This window comes from Peromyscus eremicus, chromosome X, assembly GCF_949786415.1.
Source record: "Peromyscus eremicus chromosome X, PerEre_H2_v1, whole genome shotgun sequence".
Taxonomy (NCBI): Eukaryota; Metazoa; Chordata; class Mammalia; order Rodentia; family Cricetidae; genus Peromyscus; species Peromyscus eremicus.
This window is the reverse complement of record NC_081439.1, coordinates 91235772-91259704: the sequence shown is the minus strand read 5'-3', so window position 1 is coordinate 91259704 and position 23933 is coordinate 91235772. Positions and strand designations below refer to the sequence as shown.

The window sequence follows — 23933 nt, the reverse complement described above, 5'->3', positions numbered from 1 at the left end:
GGTCCAACAGGGGCATATTCTGTGCTCCACTGAACTTATTCATGAGAAAGAACTGTACAATGTTCTTGCTAAGAGCTGTAGCAGCATCTCAATCATATCAAGAGATAAACATTTATCTCTTCTATACATAGAGTTAAATATGTGGGGCAGAAGGCGTGTTGACATGGAGGGCAGAACCAAGCCTATTCTATCATTAAGAGTGTTTCTGTCCCACAATGATTTTCACAGCAAGCGGTCTTCTTCCTGGGATAAAAAAGTGCATTTGATAAGGAACTTAAGCATCAGTGATCTATAGTGATATCTAGCATGACTGAGGCATAAATGGAAGATAAGTGGGGGGCAGGCTTTGAAAGAAAACATGAATCAACCTCTCCCCTTGTACTTCTCACATTACCCACTTGTCCTCCCATCACAGAGTAGTCCATATCAGAACACTCTCCTCTGATTTAAGTGCATGTGATAGAAATGTTGTTTGTTCCTTCTTGAATCAGTTCACAATCAGTGGGGATTAAAAATTCCCCTTCTCTTAGAAAGACACTTCCCGTATAGCCATGTTGCTGATGGCCTCAGGGGGAGTATTGTCATTCTCAATAGACCATCTCTTCTTGGAGATCTTCCATACTTACAAAGCATTAAGGAATATCATCCATAAAATTTAGAGCTTTGTTAACAAAGCAAAGAAAAATGATTCATGAGCCCTAAACTGATACTCTCTAATGTTTCCTTGTGCCTATTATGTCCTAAGCCATTTGAATATTTGGTTGGTGTCAAAGTAATTATGTAACAGATATCCAAAGGCACTGGTTTTGATCTAATATTTCAGATTATGGCTAGATGGTGAGACCACCATCGTGGTCATTCTTTATTGACATTTCATCTGGCCACACCCAAATCAAAGATATGTGAAATATTACCATTATTAAAGAGGAAATTTCATAGCATATGCTTCACGTATGTTGCCTGAACACATGCAAGTGTTCATGCACAGATATTTTTGTTGATGCTCTAGCAATGCCAAATTAGAAGCAGTGGAAATAACAATCCAATGGAGAATGTTCCATAAATGATCCAAGTGCTGTGTTAAAATTCAACTTTTTTTGAAAAATTAATGGCCCTATAATTTTTTTTCCTAAATTGTATCTCACAAAGATAAATACATACATGATAACCTTCCAGGTCATGTTAAAACATTTCTTAATAACAATGTGTTGTCTTTCTAGCACCTACATTATTTTCAACTGTATGTATGTTCTGTTGTTTAACTAACCATCTTCTGTTTGTAGGTACATATGTTGTTTCTAGTTTTTGACATTACAAATTAAGGGCATTAGTGAAACCCTTTAGATGCTAATGGACATATTTGTGAGGAATTTTTATTCAAAGGGTATTTTCAGTTTTTATCTTGACTACTGCTGTCAAACTGTTCTTCATTAAGTTGCTACTACCTGTGTGAATGTCCATTTATTTATTTTTTATTTTTTAATTTTTTTTTTTTGGTTTTTCGAGACAGGGTTTCTCTGTGTAGCTTTGTGCCTTTCCTGGAACTCACTCTGTAGCCCAGGCTGGCCTCGAACTCACAGAGATCCACTTGCCTCTGCCTCCCGAGTGCTGGGATTAAAGGCATGCGCCACGACGGCCCGGCGTATGTCCATTTATAATTCCTTTACCAAAAGTGTCATTAATCTTTATATTGGAGAATCATCTTAATTGTAGAAATTATATTTCATTTTTGCCTTAGTATTTTCCTATTCCTATGTGATCTTTTCAATACATTTTGTTTTAATTAGACTTCTTACATATTTTTTACTAGCTTTTTGTTATTATAACTAGCTATTTGTTATATTGCTTGTGCAAACTGTATTTGTATATCAGTTTTAAAAGTCTGTGTGGTCAGATCTGTATTCCTTTCCTCTGTGGCTACTGAATTTCCTGGAAGGTCTCTCCCACCATATATTATTGTATTTTATTCTGGAGTTTATCCATAGTTCTTTGTTTCATGTGAAATTTAGACTCATATATGGGATGCAATAGAAAATTACTTTTTAAGCCTCTGGATAGTAGATTTGTAAGAACTGTTTATGATCCTTTTATATTATCTATTCCAGAATTTCTACAAGTGGAAATTACTATTTTTAAAAAGGGAAAAAGTTATTCAAAGTGAAGAGACATATTTTACATTTTACTGTCTAGTACAAGAGAAAAGAAGGCATAGGAGTATATGAAAAGGAGGGTTATTTTTAAATTTTATAGAGCTGAGAAAATGTACAAATATAGAAGTGTTAAAACTTTTCATCTGTTCATACTGTCTGTCTCCATTTTCATTAGGAAGCCTCAGTTTTTGATTTTTCAGGTGCTGGTTAGTATTAGACTCTTTTAAGTCCAGGAGCATGTTTGCTGTCCTATCTGGAACAGCCAGGATAGGATGCATGTGAGGTACCCTTATGGTGAAAGCTTTTCTATCAATTGTTGTGGAAACATGAACAATTTTAGGAAAAAAATGCTTTGTATGCAGGAAATTCTTTTCACAAGGAGTGGTGAAGGCCCATGTTGCCATTTGCTTCTAGCTAATTAGCCATAGTTGTAGGAAGACAGGCTCAGGACACCAGGAAATACTGATAGTGCACTGCAATGGATGAATGAGCCATTTGTTGCTTATGTAAAAGTTTGCTACTGTCCAGCACCAGCAAAGTTTGAGGTCTTTAGCCAGGAAAAGATCTTTCTATAACTCCATTATGCTCTGTTGTTAAAGTTGTAGTCAATGAGGCCAGGAAGCTCTTTTGAAGTTCAAAGGAGCGTAACATTCACAGCATAATATTCATGCAAATATGGGACAAATGGGCTGACAAGTTTGCCCCCTTTGGCAGCTCTAACTTAGGTAATGAAGTATTGATCAAAGTGAACTTGAAGGACTGAGTTGTGAAGAATATTTTATTATATATTTCTAATGAACCAGACTATACTAAGTCTGGCAGAGTTTCTGGAGACAAAAATGTGTTGCATGGATCCATTCCTGCTCTATAAAAGTAAACTGGATCTCTGAGAAACTATATTCTCACTCATTTTTCTCCTCCAAGCTAAAGCTTGCAAACATTTATGTTTGGATTAAATAAAGTGGGACTTTAGAATTCTCAGGAAAGGCAAGCCACCAGTGTAGTAAGAGAAAGAAGATTAGCAAGTTGGAGATATGCAATTTGTGGCCCTGCAGGCATCTACTGTATTTCTGGTGAAAGCCAGAAAGAGAAGCACAAGTTTTCTAGGATCACCTGAGCATTTCACATGATTATTAAATATTAAGAAGAAGAAGAAGAAGCAATAAAGAGAGTATACGTATTAAAGTTTATATGGATGGAATAAGAAGAAAGGAAGGGTATCATAAAATCAGGTAGTTTGTCAGGCACGGTACATGTGCCTGTAATTTCAGCATGAGGGAGACTTACTTTAAGTGAGTTTAAGGCCTACCTGGGCTAACATAGGGAGCACTTTTTTAACCCTCAGACAGCTTAATATTTTTCAAAGTAAGTTCTGAATTCTTTAAACTATGGGAGCATAGTGACTTTGAGATTAGTCTAGGTTAAACATTTTGTTTTACAGCTGTCTCACGTACTTGGGGGATGTTACCCTCTAGGGCTTCAGTTTTCCTGTCAGTACAATGGAAGAGATAATGGTCCCCATTGGATTACTTTGTGTCCATTGCTGTAATAAAATTCCTGCCAGAAGCAAGGTTAGGGAAGGAAGCCTCTATTCTGGCTCACGGTTTGAGAGTATGTTCCATCGTGGCAAGCAGAGCATGGCTGCAGGAATGTGAGGTGGCGACTCAGATTGTGGGTGTGGTCAGGAAGCAGAGAGAGTTGAATGCAACTAACTACTCAGCATCCTTTCTCCTGTTCATTCAGATGGGGACTGGAGCCCATGGAACAGTGCTGCCCTCAGTTAGGATAGTTCTCACATCAGTTAAACACAGGCATTCCCAGAGATTTGTTTCCATAGTATTTCTAAACTCCATAAAGTTGATCACAATCAACTATCAGGGCCACCATAATCATTGGCATATTGGCTGAGACAAGATTAACTTTAATAAATGGTAGCCATTGCCGGGCGGTGGTGGCACACGCCTTTAATCCCAGCAACTCCGGAGGCAGAGGCAGGCGGATCTCTGTGAGTTCAAGGCCAGCCTGGACTACAGAGGGAGTTCCAGGAAAGGTGCAAAGCTACACAGAGAAACTCTGTCTCGAAAAACCAACAAATAAAAAATAAAAAATAAAAAATAAAAAAATAAATGGTAGCCATTACAGAAACATTTTTTAAAAAGCCAAATTATGTGGTCTACTAAATTTTGAGATGAAAAATTTAAAGAAAATGGGACCAATTGACTTTGTGCAAAGACAGATTGCTGTGAATGCCAGTCAGAGTCAGAACTGAAGCACAGATCCCCAAATATAATATTCTCTTCACTATACCAATTTGGCTCTGGAAATTCTTTGAAGAAGCCAGTTTATTTCTTGAGTTTAAGCCCAGTCTTTTACATGTGGCAGCAACTTAATACAGAAATGATGATCTAAGTGAATGAATAAAGACCTTTGTAACTACATTTCCTTAAGAGATGCAATGTGCCCTTTGGGACCTAAAGAACCAAAGGCTGGGGATAGAATTCAGAGGTAAAGTGATTACCCAGCAGGGACAAGGCCCTGGGTTCATCTCCAGTACCATTTACAGCAGCAGTAACAACAACAAAAAGACTGAGCCTGGGGCTTGGTAGTTGCACAGTGAGGAAGACTGTTTGCTGAACTTAAGTTTGAATCGTTAGTAACCCATGTAAAAACTCAGGTGTTCTCATGTGTGCCTGCAACAACAGCAATGTGGAGACAAAGATAGTATGCTGAAACTTGATGGCCATCAACCTAAATCCAAAGGAATATGGCAGAGAGTTATAGAACAAGACACACAATGTCTTCCTCTGGCTTCCATATATAGGCATGACTGTGCACACACACATGCACACTCACCATACACATTTGTATCACATGTGTATACCACACGTATTACTGTACACATTCATATAGACATAAAGATTAAACACAAATAAAAATAAAATTTCAATCCTCAAAAGACAGGTTAAGATGAAAATTATTCAGGAACCTAAATAAGCCAAGTGAAAATTCTGAGAAAGGTTAAAAATATGATCGTGGGGAGAATTCTTACGTTCTGGACAGAGAACTAAACATCAGAGTAGGTTCTGTGGGGATGAGACAAGAGAAACCATGACTTTGGTTTTGTGTATTTTGCACAAACCACCTGGACTTTTAATCATATCACAGTCACTCTGAAGAGAATTTTGTTCATTTAAGATTTATAGCCTGGATACTTTTAAAAACATTGGATATGGGTTAGAGATGAAAGACTGGGTAGAAAAAAGGCAATGATTTTTTAAGATGAAATAAAATATAGGCCATCTTAAGAAGAAAAAGTACTCGGGAGGCAGAGGCAGGCGGATCTCTGTGAGTTCGAGGCCAGCCTGGGCTACCAAGTGAGTCCCAGGAAAGGCGCAAAGCTACACAGAGAAATCCTGTCTCGAAAAACCAAAAAAAAAAAAAAAAAAGAAGAAGAAAAAGTAGATACAGTTGGCATGTAGTTGGGTAGATTGTAGCATCTTTACTCTAAATTAGGCCTGTACCTTCTGAAGAAAAGAAAGAGAAACTTTGGGTTTGTTGAAAAGTAGCAGTAGTATCTATAGAGTATTCTCATTTCCCATTTACTGCTTAACACTGTGTTGATCACGAGATGCTTAAATAAAGCATATTCAGCGTGGTACACAGAGAACAGCTGTAAGCTGGGTTGCATAAGATAAAGAGGAACTCTTGTATTTCTTTATTAACTATCTGTCTTAGTTTGGGTTTCCATTGCTGTGAAAGACGATGGCAGCTCTTATGAAGGAAACATTTCATTGGGGTGGCTTGCTTATAGTTTCAGAGGTTCAATCCATTATCATCATGGCAGGGAGCATGGTGGCCAGGCAGATGTGGTGCTGGAACTGAGAGTGCTACATCTTGCAGGCAACAGGAAGTCAACTGACTGTCACACTGAGGGAAGCTTAAGCAAAAGAGACCTCAAAGCCCACCCCCACAGTGACATACTCCCTCCAACAAGGCCACACCTCCTAATAGTGCCACTCCTTTTGGGGGTCATTTTCTTTCAAACCACCACATTATCTGTAAAGTAATAGGGCAGAAATTAAGTAATAATGAAATAAAAATCTTCCATAAATGATGAGAAAATGTAGTCCATGTACTTTAACATTTAGTGACATAAGTGAATTGGCTTATGATATATTGAAATTATTAAGTAATGAATGTTTAATATACCTATTAGACTAATAACAATGTCAGATATCCAAAGAAACATTTACATTAACATTTTTTCTAATTGAAGAATAGATGTTAATTGATAAACATGCAGAAAATATATAAACATGTAAGAAAAACAATCGTAATCTCAAGATCTGTGGATAATCATAGGTACTTATTACAGCTACTTATAGAGTCCTTTTTTCTAAGCTCAGAAATACATATGTATATATTAAATAAAATGCCGTCTTGAAATGAATTTGAATCAGTGTTTTTTATGTCAGTTTATAGTTGTTATCTCTAAAATGTACCAACACTGAACATAAATTCTCACACTGTCCAAAGTGAAAGTTGGGTACTTGATGTTTGTACAAGAGACAAATTTGATTCTAGCCCAACTTGTACTCTCCATCAAACAGAAAACATTCCCAGTCAAACAGAAGGTCTCCTTCAGCTAAAACTTGTGAAGCTGAGGTGCTGATAGGAAGGACTTTTTTTAAACGAGAACTTGGATTTTTGCCCACAGTCCTATGACATATGACATGGAACAGATTTTTTAGCCAGAAAAAATTTCAGGTCAGGTTTCACCAGTCAAGTAACCTTTCTGTAAAAGGATCTCCCCATGGCCTCATAGAAAGACTGATGAGAATACCATTCACTCTCAGTTATCCATGCTAATAAGAGATAGAAGGACATGATGAATTGAAATTTCATGGCATATCTCCAGTTCTCATCTTAGCCAATGGTGTTACCTTCCTCCTGTGTCAGCCATCTTTGAACTACAAACTCTTTTATTCCCATTGTGTCTACTAGTAGAAAACTGAAGTAGTCACAAAGCAAATAAAGAGAGGTCCATGATGGGTGTAAAATGGCAAGGGATTTTATTTGAGTTTGTTTGTTTTTCTCTCTGTGTGTCTCCTTGTCTCTGTCTCTGTCTGTCTATCTGTCTGGTCTCCCCCCCCCCCTCTCTCTCTCTCTCTCTGTAATTGGATTACTTGAGGACAAATGATCCAGCAAATATGATTGAGATATGTATTTAATTTCTGGATGAAGGAATAAGCCATAACAACAGAATGAAGAATTTGACTTCTTCTTAGATGTCTTTTTTCACTGTTTTTTCACACCTGGAAACAAGCTCCTTTTAAAGTCCTGAGAGAATGGGGTAGAATCTTCAACTCTAAAACCTCAAGCTAGGGAAACAAGAAACAAGTTATGTAACTACTGTATGTTTTCCTTCCTACATTGTGCTTCAAGTTTGATAAATGGACAGAGGCAAAGTACTTATGTGTTCTTTTCCCCCTCTTACTATTTTACGATCTTTTTAAATAAATTAATAATTAAAAAGGAATTTGTTTACTTGGTATGTCTACTTCACATAACTCATAGCAAAGATTCATTTCTCTCTTTCTAATGACCATATGTGTTAAGTAGAATAAATATTTTTGTAATACTGACATAGTGATGTGTCTACAGTAAGAGCTGTTATCAAAAACAGTTCATGGGAATGTCTTCTTGGTATTGGACTAGTGATAGAGTTCTTGACCCTTTGACCTAATCTTAGGAGAGGGGCAGAGCACTGATGGCACAGATGTACATCTCTGTGGCTGTTTACATTTTGCATTGTTCCTGTTAACAGGGGCTACCAAAGTAGCAGGAATTTCTACTTCTAATTAAGGCCAGTTGAGCTATTTGAAAAATAGCTGTAATGATGCAGGTTGAAGGTCCATTTCACATCTTAGTTGAATTCCTCTGGGACTCTCAGATACCAGTAATTAGTAGTAAGTCATACATTCTCCATCTGATCTCTCTCAGATATTGGCAATGGGTTGCTGACTTTCCTTCTTTGTCTCTCCTAGAGATTAGTGTAACAGCCTTGTTTCAACAAAATCATCTCATTTGTGCTTCTTCCAAGATGATATACTGAGATTTAGGTGTGGTTGATTATACATTGTAGCTTGTTAAACTCTTTCCCAGGTGGTGTCAAACTTATAAGCATATATTGAAGTTGAATTTATCCTAGTTCTTGGAAAGTGATTAATTGTTCAGTGTGCTATAATCGAAAGTTTTCTCTGGTCCCAACCAGCCCCACAGTCCTGCAGCCCATTATAAAATAATCACTCAGAAGTTTATATTAATTATAACTACTCAGCCATTAGCTCAGGCTTATTACTCACTGGCTCTTACACTTAACCCATTTTTATTATCTGTAAGTTGCCACGTGGCTTCGTGGCTTACTGATACTTTCACATCTTACTTCTGGTGGTGGTGGCTCGTAGCATCTCTTTTGCTTCCCTTCTCCTCTTCCTCCCTCTCCAGCTGGTGTGTTCTTGGAAAAACGTTTATGATTATGAAAACCACTCCATTTTGAGCAATGTTAAAATATTTCTTAATGACTTATGTTTAATTTTATTATGTGCTTGAAAAACTACCAGTGTCAATAATTGCTAGTACATAGTTTAACAGCACCAACAGTACTATTGAGCTCCTTGCCTGCCCCTAGCACCTGTCTTTTTCTTCATTTAGGATCTCTTGGCCATAACTAGCTAAATATCATATCCTTGACATAAGACCAATGTATGTGATATAAGGCCATTATATTTGCATTAGAACTGGTTTTTCTATCAGCAGTGGTGTTTTGAGTAAGGTTTTTGCATTCCCTGATAGTGTAGTTTGGAAGACAGTGGGATAGTAATGTGGCTTCAATAAGATGTTAGCATATTAGGTAAATATTTGTAGGTTTAAGAAGGAAAGGGAACTTTACTTTTGGGTAACTTTTGTCTTCCCAACAAGATTGCTTTAGCTCATGAGAGCTGTTCTAATATAGAAGTTCAAATTAAGCATTGGCCATCTATACAATTTTGAATGTTACTTCTTTACATTTATTACTTTTATTTGTGTGGTGGCTTGGTGCAAGTGGAAGTCAGAGTCAAACTTGCAGGAGCCTCTTCACTTCTTCCACCGTGTGGGTCACTGGCCTAATTCTGGTCATCAGGCTTGGCAGCATGTGCCTTTCCTTACCAAGTCATCTCACTGACCAATTTTGAATAGAAGTCCTTAAAATGTGTAAATGCATCTGAAACTCCCATTTAGGTAGTTTGTTTGATTTTAGTGACTGTTCAATCTTTCAGAAGTCTTAATTTTCCATTAACCCATTTGTTCAATAAATAAGACAGAGAGATAAACCATCAAACATGTAGATCACAGCTGACAGCAAAAATTAATACAACTTGATACTTTAAATGGGTAGATCTGATAGCAACCATACAGTGAACTAATTCATGCAAGAGAAGAATAAAATACATAGTATACAGGATCTATTTTTATGTACACCATGGATTTATACTTAAAAATAGGTTCTAAGTTCCTTCAATTCAAGTATAGTAGCTCCAGATACATATGACCATGCCAAACTAATAATTCTACTTAAAGGAGTAATGTTCATGAGTTTGTTTTCAAGTATACCGATTATTTCTGAAACACTGAAATAAGATTTATGTGTAGAAGGCAAATTACTTGACTGTTTATCAGGGTTAACATAAATTTATTAAAAAAATACTTTCTTGTCACTAACAAGAGAGTAGAGAAAGATGTCTCATATAGACATTGGTGTTGGGAAATTCACAGTTGTTTCTCAATAGCTAAAGATTATGGGATTACTGAGATATTTCTAAGTTGTGTCTGGGTAGTATGAATCTTAAAGGGCCTTATTAATAAAATCAAACCTGAGGCCAGTTATTGGGGTGAATGCTGGAAGATCAGAGAAACAGAACAAGTCACAGCTACCTCACCTCGCCAGTTCCTCAGCTGATCCTGTTTCCTCAGACTGGAAGCCTCTGTGTCCTCATCCAAATGGGTCTCAGCTGAACTGCTGCTCAAAAGCCTAAAAGCTTAGCCGGGCGGTGGTGGCGCACGCCTTTAATCCCAGCACTCGGGAGGCAGAGCCAGGTGGATCTCTGTGAGTTCGAGGCCAGCCTGGTCTACCAAGTGAGTTCCAGGAAAGGCGCAAAGCTACACAGAGAAACCCTGTCTCGAAAAACCAAAAAAAAAAAAAAAAAAAAAAAAAAAAAAAAAAAAAAAAAAAGCCTAAAAGCTTAATCAGGCTAAAAGCTTCTAGTTTCTGGTCTTCACGCCTTATATACCTTTCTGCTTTCTGCCATCACTCCCTGGGATTAAAGGCATGAGTCACCATGCTTGGCTGTATCCTTGAACACACAGAGATCCAGGTAGATCTCTGCCTCTGGAATGCTAGGATTAAAGGCATGTGCTACTACTGCCTATCCTCTATGTTTAATATTGTGGTTGTTTTGTTCTCTGACTCCATTTAAGTTTATTAGCATGCACAATATTTCGGGAACACAATACCGCCACATGTCTGTATAAGAAAGCTGTGTTTCTAGACTTGCCTGAAAACCACACATGTTCTGCTTTAAAAAAATGTTTTTAGTTTCCTGTGTCCTTTCAGTGCAAACATGGTTCTGAATACCTATTCTAACTCAGAAAATATAGCTTAATGTAAATTTTTAAGGAAAATGGTAATACCATAACATTCAAAACAAAAATTATTACTGAAAATGAATACATATTAAGCCTTACTGATAATTTAAAAAATACTGGTTCCATTATTCCGTATAGAATTTCCAATGTTTTAAGCAACTAAAATTTTCATTGCTGGTCATTCTCACGCACTGATAATGGGAACATAGGTTAGTGTAGCTTTTCTGTGAGAAAAGTTAGCAATAAAGATTAAGAGTTTAAAAATATGAAAAACTTTTGTCCTAAGAAATCTGCTTCTTAAAAGTTGTATTAAGAGCCAGGCGGTGGTGTTGCACACCTTTATTAATCCCAGTACTTGGGAGCCAGAGGCAGGTTGATCTCTGTGAGCTCAGGCGGATCTCTGTGAGCTCAGGCGGATCTCTGTGAGTTCGAGGCCAGCCTGGTCTACAAAGCGAGTTCCATGAAAGGCGCAAAGCTACATAGAGAAACCCTGTCTCGAAAAACAAAACAAAACAAAACAAAAAGTTGTATTAAGAAAAAAGCCAGTGTAGGAATGTTTGACAAGAGACTTTTAAAAATAGAAATGGCAACAATATAAATGGCCAAATACAGAATTGGTTAATGTTAAGGTTAAACTATGTGTCCATATAGAACAGTGTCCCTAAGCACAGAGTATTGGAGACTATTTAATGCAATAGCAATATTCTCATCATGATATGTGAATTTTGTAATAGAATTTCTATATACATGATGTCTGGATAATAAAATTAGGAGTTTCTAGTTTCCTGCCTAATATGCAAAGGGCTCCAAAGTTTTAAATTCTGTTATATAAGGAAGTACTTGAATGAATTAAAAATTAATGATTCCTCTTAGATTAAGTAAGATGGAAGAGGAATGAAAAGTATAAAAATGAGGATGAAGGGAATAAAATCACATGAATGTCCATGTAGAAAATTCCAAAGTACCAAGATTAATGTATAAAAATAAATTGCTTTCGTACATACTAGCAATGAACAAGAGGAATGTGAACTAAACACATTTATTACTACTTACATTAACATTCTTAAAAATGAAATGTGTATATATATATAATCAATAATGAATCTAATCAAACTATAAGACTTGGATGAAATAAAAACAAATAAATAATTGGAAGGATAATCCATGTTTGTGGGTAGGAATATTAAAGATTTTTAGTGTTGGCTTTTCATAATTTAATCTGTAGGTCATTAGCAGTCAAAATTATAACAAATTTTTTGTGGGCATTGACAGAGTGACTCAAGTTTGTATGAAAAGGTGAAAGATACAAAATAGCAAAAAAAAATACTGAGAAATAACATTAACAATGTGACTGATAAAACTTACTTCAAAACTTATTGTATAAGCTGGAACAATGAAGAGTGTGACGCTGGCCAAAGGAAAAATAAATAGATCAATAGAACACAACAGGAAGCCCAGAAATAGACATGTATAAACATTGTCAGGAAACTTTCAACAAAGAAGGAAAGTTGTAAATGAAATGAGGGGCAGTAGATAGTCTTTTCAATAGATGGTGCTTGAACTACTAAACACCTATATCCCCAAGTAAGTAAATCAAAGAATTGAGCCATAGTTTGTTCTTACTTCACAAAAGCCTCAGCGTGTATCACTGAACAAAGTGGTTGTATGACTTTGGCAGTGACATTTTAAATAAAACATCAAAGACACAATTCGTAAAAGAACTGGTACACTAGACTTTATTAGAATTAAAGACTTTTGCTTCTATTAAAGACATAGAATCAACAAATATTACATTCTAAAATGGAAAGCACCATCCCCAGGAGAGTGCACTGGGTAACTGCACCAAACATTTATGGATGAAATTACATGAGTTCTCTATGGTGTGTTCCAGAAGATAAAAGCAGAAGGAGCACTAACTCATTCTATGATTGCCATATTTCTGTAACACCAAAAAATAGACAAAGACATTTCGAGAAAATGGTAGACCAACAGCTGCTGTGGATATAAGTGCAAGAATCCTTGAAACTTTTAGTGAATTGAGGAACTAGATAGATGAAACAGTGGTTAAAAGCTTTCTCTGCTCTTGCAAAGAACTTGAATTTTGTTTCTAGCACCCACATAGGGTACCTTAGAACTATCTGTAATTCCAGGTCCACGGGACTTGGCTTTCTCCTTTGGCCTCTGCGGGTATCCACATATATGTGTGCATACACACACACACACACACACACACACACACACACACACACTTAAATAAAATAATCTATAAAATAATTAGCAAATTGAATCCAACAAAGTATGAAACTAATGATTTGCCACAATCAAATGAGATTTATTGCAGTTATGTGAGTTCCAACATTTAAAAATCAGTTAAGGTGTTCCATCATATCAACAGGCTGAGGAAAATAAACATGATTTTATCAAAAGATGGAAAGAAAGCATTTAATAAAATCCAATACTATCTAGCTTACTAGGTAGGGGTAGAGGCAAACTTACTCATCTTGACAAAGGAATGTCAGCATCATACTTAATGATGAGACACTGAGTGCTTTCCCACTAAGGTCAGAAATACGGAAATACTACACACTCTCATTTTTAAAATTTGCCTTTTACTAGAAGTCCTAGGTAATGGATAAATCATGCATGCAGACTGAAAGAAATAAAACCACCTTTGTTCACAAATGACATAATTATTCATATAAAAATCCTCCAAAAGGCTGGAGAGATAATTTAATGATTAAGAGCATTTACTGTTCTTGCAGAAGACCCAAACTTTGTTCCCAGCACCCGCACCAGATGGCTTAACAACTGCCTATTAACTCCAACTTTGGGCGATCCAGTGCCCTTTTCTGGCCTCTACAGGTACTTACAAACACACACACACACACACACACACACACACACACACACACACACAATAAATAAATAAATAATAAAAATAAGTATTTTTTGAAAACCCAAAGCAATAACAACAATGGTGCAAAAGCATCTGTAACAATTAACAATTAACAAGGTTAAAAGATAAAAATTTAATATACAAAATTCAATTCCTTTTCTAAACATTGTCATCAATGAACACATAAAATTAAACTTTAAAAACCTCAGTGCCATTTGTATCAGATGAACAAAATGCGTAGGTATCAATATAACAAAGTGTGTTGCAAGATCTCAATGAGAAAACTACAAACACTGATGAAATAAATGAACTAAACAGAAATATATTTTATGTTTATGGGTAGAAAAACACATAGTTGTCAGACATCAGTCCTGACCTCATTCTAAAGTTTATATGAAAGGCAAAATACCCTGAATAGCTAACAGTATTGAGGGAAGAGAAAAAAAATAGTTTCAGAGTTCTAACCCTACACAATTTCAAGGCTGATGTAAAACTACAGTAACGAATGTAGTGTGGCTTGGTGACAGAATAGAGAAATGGATGAATATAACATAATACAGAGCCAATAAATAGATCAGTACATATGTAGCTGACTGAATATTTTCACTAAAGAAATAGAATTCATCAGGGAAAGGCTACCCTTTCACAAAATAAAATGCATCTACCATAAAACTTCTAAAGATAACATAGCAGAAAATCTTGGAGAAATTATATTTGGCATTGGGTCTTTTGATACTGCTCCTATAGCATGTTCTAAAATGAAGAAATTGATAAGTTGGGCTGCTTTTAAGATAAAATATTATGCTCTGAAGAAAACATTAAACCAGAATGGAATGATGGGTCAAGATCTGTTTTCCAGTGCACTTACATTCACAATGTGCAGCAAAGTCTAAAAGTCAACAAGGAAATTATGAACAATCCAATTAATAAATGGGTAAAATATCCAAAAGACAGTTCACTAAGAAAGACACACAGGTGGCAAATGAAGAGAGGTTCAAATTATATGCCATTAAGAAACAATAAAACAAAGGACCATGACTGGGCATGGTGTCTCATGTCTTTTTAATATCAGCACTAGGGAGGCATAGGCAGGCAGATCTTTGTGAATTTAAGGCTAACATGGTCTATATAGAATTCCAGGCTGTCTAGGGATACATAGTTAGACCCTATATGTTGTACTGATTTTTTTAAAGATACCACTATACACTTATTAGAATTTTCAAACACTGAGAATACCAAGTGCTGGTTCGAATATGGAACAACAGAAACTCTTTCATTGCTGGGCATATTAGCTTCATTTCTGATGCTATGATAAGACCCAAAGCAACTTGAGGAGAAAGGGAATTATGCCACCTTACACCTTACAGTCTTTCAAGAAAGGAAGCCAGGAAAAGAAAGCAGGGAAGTAATCTGGAGTCAGAAACTAGAGCAGAGACCACAGATGAGTGCTGCTTACTGGCTTGCTTCCCCTGATTTGATCAGCCTTCTCTCTTATATGACCCAGGACTACCTGCTAAGGGGGAGCACTGTCCACAGTAGGCTGGGCACTTCCACATCAATCAGCAATCAACAAAATGCCTCACCAGCTTGCCTACAGCCCAGTCTGATAGGGTACATTCTCAATTGAGGCTTCCTTTTCTCAGATGAATCTAGCTCGTGTCAGTTATATAAAACCTAACCAACACTATTGACTCCTAGTCAACTTGATGTGACAAACACATCACTATTAAACTATAAGCTTTCCTGTGGTGGTATTGTGTTCCCCAAAATATTGTGTGCCCTAATAAACTTATCTGGGGTCAGAGAACAGAACAGCCACTAGATATAGAGGCCAGAAAATGGTGGCACACATACGTTTAATCCTAGCATTCCAGAGGCAGAGATTCATCTGGATCTCTGTGAGTTCAAAGCCACACTGGAAACAGCCAGATTCACGCCTTTAATCCCAGGAAGTGATGGCAGAGAAGTATTTAAGGCGTGAGGACGAGGAACTAGAGGCTGGTTAAGCTTTTAGGCTTTGAACAGCAGTTCAGCTGAGATCCATTCGGATGAGGACACAGAGGCTTCCAGTCTGAGGAAACAGCCAGAAATATCAGGAAGGTAGCTGGCAAGGTGAGGTAGCTGTGACTTGTCCTGCTTCTCTGATCTTCCAGCATTCACCCCAATACCTGGCTCCAGATTTGTTTTTATTAATAAGACTTGTTAAGATTCATGCTACACTTTCCTTTCTTGTTTATCCCCAAGATGCCATGTTAATAACACAACATAAAACATAATAATTTTAAGAGCCCCATACTCCTTAAAAAAATCTTAATAATTGTAGGCTGAAAGTCTCTTTAAAATATTCAAAGTCTCTCTAAATGTTCTCTCAAATATGGACTCCTTTAAAATCACAAATAAATTAACATACTTTTTTACAATAAGATGGAAGAGATAGAGAACAGTCACAATCAAATCAAAGGAAAACCAAACTTCAACTATCTAAAAAATTCAGTTCTTGATTTGTAAGTCCCACTCACAATCCTTTGAGCTCCAACTGGTCTGAGAAGCTCCACTTCTCCAGCTCTGCCTATCTCTCTGTGGCACACACAATTCATTTCATAGGCTCAGGCCGGCTCTACTTCACCGTTGGTGCTCTCCTTGGCGGTTGTCCCCGACTATACTGACACCTGCATTGTGCTGGAGTCCCCACTGCAACGGAAGCACCTTCTCCATTAGTGTCTCCAAACCTCTATTCAGGGACTCTATCCTTGCCAGTGCCAAGCCTGGGCTGCTTTCCGTAACCCATTTGTACCTTCAAAACCAGTACCTCCTGTGTGACTCTTAGACATTATCAAGTCTAGCTGCCAGCATGAGATGCAGACTTGACAAGCTTGTACCACAGCTTCAGTGTGCTGACCTAGAGAAAAATCCTGTCAGAAGATTTATCCTCAATGATGCTATTTCTTTCTTAATCACAATTGATTTCTCAGACCCAGATAACCAATATCAATTGTTCCATTTAAGCAAAGGTTTTTCTTCAGTGGTGGGGTCTCTTATTCATAACAACTGGTTCCTCAGCTCCAGCTGATCAGAACTGTAGATTATTAATTCAAAATTGTACAAAAAGATGGTCCTGATAGGGTCTTTGCTTTTCTCTGGAACTTCACAAGCCAGATCTCTATCTTCTGCATTTCACTCAGCATTCTTATCCAAATTCCCACAGAACAGCCCATCAGGCTTTGAATACTCAAGGGCTTATCTAGCCCAAAGTTCCAAAATCTTTCACAATTCTTCCCAAACCAACATGGTCATGTCTGTCATAGCAGTACCTCACAATCCTGACATCAATTTCTGTGTTAGTTAGGTTCCTTTGGCTGTAATAAAGACCATGGCCAAAAGCAACCTGAGGAAGAAATTATTTATTTCATCTTGTTTCCAGGTAATAGTCCATCACTAAGGGAAGTCAAGGTATGAACTCAAGCAAGGCAGGATCCCAGAGGTAGGAACTCAAATAAAGGCCATGGAGGAATGCTGCTTTCTGGCTTGCTCCTCCCAACTTGTTCAGTTTATTTTCTTATAACTGCAGGAGTAGCACCACCCAAAGTTGGCTGAGAATTGCCACATCAATCAAGAAAATGCCTCACAGGCTTGCCTATAGGCCAGTCTAGTGGGGACATTTTTTCAGTTGAGAGTCCCTCTTCTCAGATGACAAGCTTATGCCAAGTTAATAGAACTCTAACAACAGTCTGTGGGCATGCAAAAATGGTAAAGTCAATTTGGAAGGAAATTCATCAATTTTTTTCAAAGCTAAACATAATCTTACCACCTGCCCCAGGAACTGTATTGTTACTAATACTTAAATGAGGTGAAAACTTATACCCACACCAAAACCTGTAGTATGGATTGTTAGAAGGTCTTATTAATAAAAACAAACCCGGAGCCAGGTATTGGAGTGAACGCTGAAAGATCAGAGAAACAGAACCAGCCACAGCTAACCTCACCTCGCCAATTCCTCAGCTGATCTTGTTTCCTCAAACTGGAAGCCTCTGTGCCCTCATCCAAATGGATCTCAGCTGAACTGCTGCTAAAAGCCTAAAGCTTAACCAGACTCTAGTTCCTGGTCCTCATGCCTTATATACCTTTCTGCTTCCTGCCATCACTTCCTGGGATTAAAGGCATGTGTCAGCATACCTGGCTGTTTCCAGTGTGGCTTTGAACTCACAGAGATCCAGACGGATCTCTGCCTTTGGAATGCTAGGATTAAAGGTGTGTGTGCCACCATTTTCTGGCCTCTATGTCTATAGCGGCTGTTCTGTTCTCTGACCCCAGATAAGTTTATTAAGGTGCACAATATATTGGGGAACAAAATATCACCACAAAAACCTAGGTAACAAGTGTTACCTTATGTAATCTTTATTCACAATTTCTGGGAAAAAAAAGCAACCAAGTTTTCCCTTAGTAAGGAATAGTTGAACAAGTTTTAAGTGTAGCCATATAATGGAATGCTATTTGATAATAAAAATAAGTGAACTATTAATAATAAGTTATTAAAAGATATGCAGGATTCTTAAATGCATATAGCCAAGTGAATGAAGCTAATTCTAAAAAGTCGTATGTCTAATGTTACCCACTGATGTGACATTCTAGAAAAGGTAAAACTATGGAGAGAGTAAAAACTCTAGTGATTCCTTGGGAGCGGGCACAGGAAAGAAAATGGAGAGCTAAAAAGCAGAGCAGAGAATTTCAGGGCAGTGAAGGAAGCTACTCTATCTGATATTATAATAGTGTGTATATAACATCCAGTTGTCAAAACACATGCAACTACTGTTTACAAAGAGTGAACCCTAATACAGATCGTGTACATGTACTTCAGTTAACTCAACATTAGTTCATCTGAGAAAATGAACCACACTGATGCAAGATGTTAATAAAATGGGCAAATGAAAATGTAAGTGGAAAGTATTTGTGCCTTCTGCTAATTGTTTTTAAACCTAAAACTGTTTTAAAAGATAAAAAAAATATTTAAAAATATTTGAGGGACATTATTAGAATATGGAAACTTTACTTTCTAGTTGAAAGATTTCATGTGATTTTCCTCTCTATGTTATTTTTATTATATTTTTACTAATACACAATTTGCATATGGTGAGAAGTCTCCCTCTTTTAGAATAGTTTTCATAAATGTATACTGTCCATAGAAAACATTATAATCAAGGTATAAACTGACTCCATCACCACAAACCCTTAATGTTTGCCTTCTTTGCTGTTGTTCTTTATGATAATTTCTTGATTTTTTTTCCTTTTATTTAAAATGGATTCTTTTCTCGTCATCCTGATTACAGTTTCCCCTCCCTCTATTCCTCCCAGTTCTTTCCCATCTCCCCTCCCATTCAGGTCCACTTCTTTTCTGACTTTCATTAGACAAAAACAGACTTCTAAGAGACAACAACAAAACTCAACAAAATAAAATATAATAATCTAAAACAAAAACTATCACATCGAAGATGGACAAAGCAAAACAACAGAAGAGCCCAAGAGAAGGCACAAGAATCAGAGACCCTCTCGCTCACATATTTGGGAGTCCCATAAAAATACTAAACGGAAAGCTATAATGTATACACAATAGACCTGGTGCAGACCTGTGCAGGCCCTGTATGTTCATATGAGCTCTGCTCAGTTGATTTAGAAGGACTTGCTCTCCTGGTGTTCTGAATCACTGAGCCATCTCTCCAGCCTAGAAGTTCTGTCCCTCCCTCCTTCCCTCCTTCCCTCCTTTCCTTCTTTCCTTTTTTCCTCCCTTTCTTCCTTCCTTCTTTCCTTCCTTCATTCCTTCCTTCCTTCCTTCCTTCCTTCCTTCCTTTCATCTTTCCTTTTTTGTTTTTTGACAGACTCTGTCAAAAAGGCCTTGGCTGGTCTTGAACTCACAGAGCCTCTGCCTCCCAGCCTAGCAGGTCTTACTTTTGACTGAATCTTATTTTATAGTGTATCATGAATGGATTATGGGATTGGCTTGTCTTAAACAAGTCTTTTTCCAGGTAACAAAGCTTTTCTCCTATGCATTCTTATAAATATTTCAATGTATTTACATTGCAATCTATGACCTACCCTTTCATTTTTATTAGCTTTTTATTAGTTATACCAACTAATTGGTTTCATAATGACATTTCACATATTTTCATATGTAAAATATACTTTATTTCATTTTACATATTTTCATATGTAAAATATACTTTATTTTCAATTCCTTGTTATCATATCTGCACCCCTTCACTCTTCCCATTTCTCTACCTCCAAGCCCTCTACTTTCACATATTATCTCTTTTATTTTTTGATTATTATTGTTTCATGTGTATATACACACACACATATAAGTACAGGCAGCTGAGTCCATATATGTTGCTCATATGTATACATTTTAGGCTGACCACTCAATATTGTATAACCACTTAGGGCAGCAGTTCTCAAACTGTGAGTTGCGATGTCTTTGGGGGTCAAATGATCCTTTCACAGAGGTAGCCTAAGACCCTCAGAAAACACAGATCTTTACATTATGATTCATAAGAGTAGCAAAATTCCAGTTATAAAGTAATAATGAAAATAATTTTATGGCTGGAGGTTACCATAACATGAGAAATTATATTAAAGGGTCACAGCATTAGGGAGGTTGAGAACCACTGAATTAGGGGCTTCATCCCTGAGAAAGACTGATATTCCCTCCTTAGCAGTAATTAATTACCTACAGTCCTTCATCTAAGAGTGGAGTCCTGTGAAATTTTCAGCATCAATGCTTCGGGTCAACCTGTGTTGTCATTGTGCAAGTCTTGTTTAGGCAACCATTTTGTTAAAATTTCATAGATGCAGCCTCTCTGTCATGTCTGGAAGATACTATTTTTGCAGCAGGTACCTGGTTGGTCCTCCATCCAGTTCTTATAATCTTTGTGGTACCTTTTTATGATATTCCCTGAGCTTAGGGTATGGTCACCTGATGGTCAATTGCTTCTCTTCATTTTATCCAGTCATGGCTTGCTGTGATGGTTTCCATTTTCTGAAGAAAAAAAAAAAAGAAGCTTCTTTTATGAGGGGTAAGAGCTACACTCCTCAGTGGGTATAAGTGTAAATACTTAGAATGCAATTAGTGTATGCTGGTTTAGGAAAGTGGTCATAGTATGTTCCATGGCTTTGCCAGTCATGATTAATTGGCTAGGTTTAGAGTACCAGACATTAATTCCTTCCCATTGAGCAGGCTTCAGTCCAATTAGACAGCCGCTGGTTACTGCCAATATGTAAATGCTAACATGGTTGGGATTAATAAGCATCACAACTGGATGGGAATATATAGACTGCTCTTCTCCCTTGGTAGCTTGTAACACTGTAAGTGCTAATGCTCAGAGAGGAGGCTTCTAGGTCAGTTCCAGCTCAGTTTCTTCCAGACCTGTGTTTGAATTGTGTGGTGTCTTCAGCAATACGGACTTAACCTTCAAATTCTCAGAGGGAATCAAAGGTAATGACAGTAGCTGTTTGGTTTGGGGGGTCTCTTGGACTCTTCTTACCAACAATTCAAAAGGAAGTTTCTCATACCTGGTACTAGGGTTTTTGTTATATAGACTATGGTTCTAGACTAATAATTTTTTATTTTTAAATTCTTTATATACTCTGAATATTAATCCCTGATAAGATATGTATCTGGCTAAGATCTTCTTTCACTCTTTGGGTTTCCTCTTCACTTCCTTTGTTGTAAAGAAGCATTTTTATTTTGTTAGGTCCTACTTGTCAAGTGTTGTCCTTAATTCTTGAGCAAGTGGAGCCCTAATGGCAAAGTCCTTTCCTACACCTATATCATGTAAGATAGTGCCTATATTTTCCTCTAATAGTTACAGCATTTCAGGTTCTACATTAAGATTTTTTGATGCATTGGTAGTTAATTTTTGTGTTGGGTACTAGATATGGGTCTAATTTTGTTCTTTTGATAGTGGGCACCCAGATTTTCTGGCACCATTTGTTGAAGATGCTGTCTTTCCTCTAGGGTGTGTTTTGGACATCTTTGCTATGACCTACCTTGAGATCATATCTTCTCCTCCTCCTCCTCCTCCTCCTCCTCCTCCTCCTCCTCCTCCTCCTCCTCCTCTAATTCCTCTTCATTCATACCCACCTGTCTTGAGACAAGACCTTGCTATGCTGCCTATACTGGCTTTAAACTCAGCATCCTCCTGTCTGAGCCTTCCAACTGCTGGGATTACAGCCATGATCCACCATATCTGCTTTTTTAGTTCATTTTTATATGAAGTATTAGAAATAGGAAAAAGGCCAACTTTTATTAAATATTGCACATGACTATTCAAATGATTCCACAGTATTTGTTGAAGTTTTGATAACACTGTTGTTTCTTCATTGAATTGACTTTGCACCTTTGTTGAATCAGTTGACAATGTAAGTGTGGCTCTAAGTTTAGGTATCCTGTTAACTTGTTTATATAACCTTTGGTTGATAACACATATCCTGAAAACTGTAATTTTAAGTCTCTAACATTTTTCTTCTTCAAAATTATTTTGGTTCTTCTACTTCCTTTCTCTTCCCATATAAACGTATTAATAGACTCCCACCTTTTTTCATTTTTTGAGACAGGGTTTCTCTGTGTAGCTCTGGCTGTCTTGGAACTCATTCTGTAGACCAGGCTGGTCTTGAACTCAAAGAGATTAAAGGCATGAGCCACCACCACCTGGCTCCCACCTTTTTCTAAAATAAAATATCCTGCTAATACTTTTTTTGAGACAGGGTCTTATTATGCATCCTTGGCTGGCGTAGAACTAATTGTGTAAACCAGGATGGCCTTGAACTGCCAGAAATCCACCTGCCTCTGCATGAAATCTATTATTTACTTTGGGGAGAATGGAGGCCTTAGAAAATCTTTATCTTCCAATCTACAAATACTATAAATTTATCTAACCTTTAGGCCTTCATTACTTTTTTTCCAGCGATATATTATAGTTCTCTTAGTGCAAACCTTGCATGTGTTTTGTTAGATGTGTGCTTCTGAAGGTTGGTGTTTGGGAGGAGCTATTGTAAATATTATATGTACTAATTGTAGTTCATTCGCTTTCATCTCCTTTTGAGACAGAGTGCCATTGTAGTACAGGCTGGAAGTGAACTCACTTCAGTCCTTCTGCCTAGTCTCTCGTGTGTGAGTCTTACAGGTGTGAGCCACCAGACCCAGTCAAACTGCAACTTCTCTTTATTATAGAACATGTAAATATGGTTGGTCTTGAATCCTACAGGCTTGCTAAATTCTCTTACCATTTATAATATCATTTTAACAGATTGGTGGGTTTTTTTTATACAAAATAATGACATCTGTAAATACTTTAAGTTTTACTTTGAGGTATATAAAACATTTTGGACCTGATTTCTCTGGCTAACATTGGAAAAACAAGCATCATCATATAATTCTCAGTCCTAGGGAAAAATAATTTAGTCTTTTGCCATGAAGAAATTAAAATGTTAGCCACAATTTTTTGTTTTGTTTTTAAATGTCATGTATGAGGTTGAGGAAGTTTTCTTCCCAGTTTGCTAAGAGTTTCAGCCATGGCTGAATGTAGCATTTTGTCAGATTGAGGTTCTAAATCTTTTGCAACAATGATCTGTCCCCTCTTTGGTGTGTAAATACAATGAATTACATCAATGAACTTTGAATGAGGAACTAGCCTTCAATTTCCAACATAAGCCCCCACTTGCTCATAAATTTTTATCCTTTTAACATCTTTTTTTTTTTTTTTTGAGAGCTGAGGACTAAATCCAGGGCCTTGTGCTTGCTAGGCAAGCGCTCTACCACTGAGCTAAATCCCCAACCTTCTTTTAACATCTTATTAGATTTAATTTGTGTCAGTATATCTTGCAAGTAGATTGGTATTGTAAGCCGTAGGATTCATAACTGGGTAATATTGATGATTATTTTTGTCCTCTGATAGCATGCATAACACCTTCCAGCACCATGAACACTAGTAAATAGGGATGATGCTTAGAGTTGGGCATCACCTTGATTTTTTTCTATGTTGGATTATGTAAGTGTGTGGTGTCTTCAGCAATAAGGCCTTACTATCAGGTTGTGGTGAGTAACCAGTAGCCTTGGCAATAGCCTGTAATGTTTTAAGGGGTCTATGGATCCACTTTGGCTAACAAATCACCAAGGTATAACCTACTCCTGGTGTTGGAGGATTTACTTGTTA

General features: G+C 37.1%; 1 protein-coding gene across 1 annotated transcript in view; it reads left to right on the top strand.

Annotated features, from left to right (window-relative positions):
* Chrdl1 (chordin like 1) overlaps positions 1-23933 on the top strand; it is a 124058-nt gene that overhangs the window by 4971 nt on the left and 95154 nt on the right.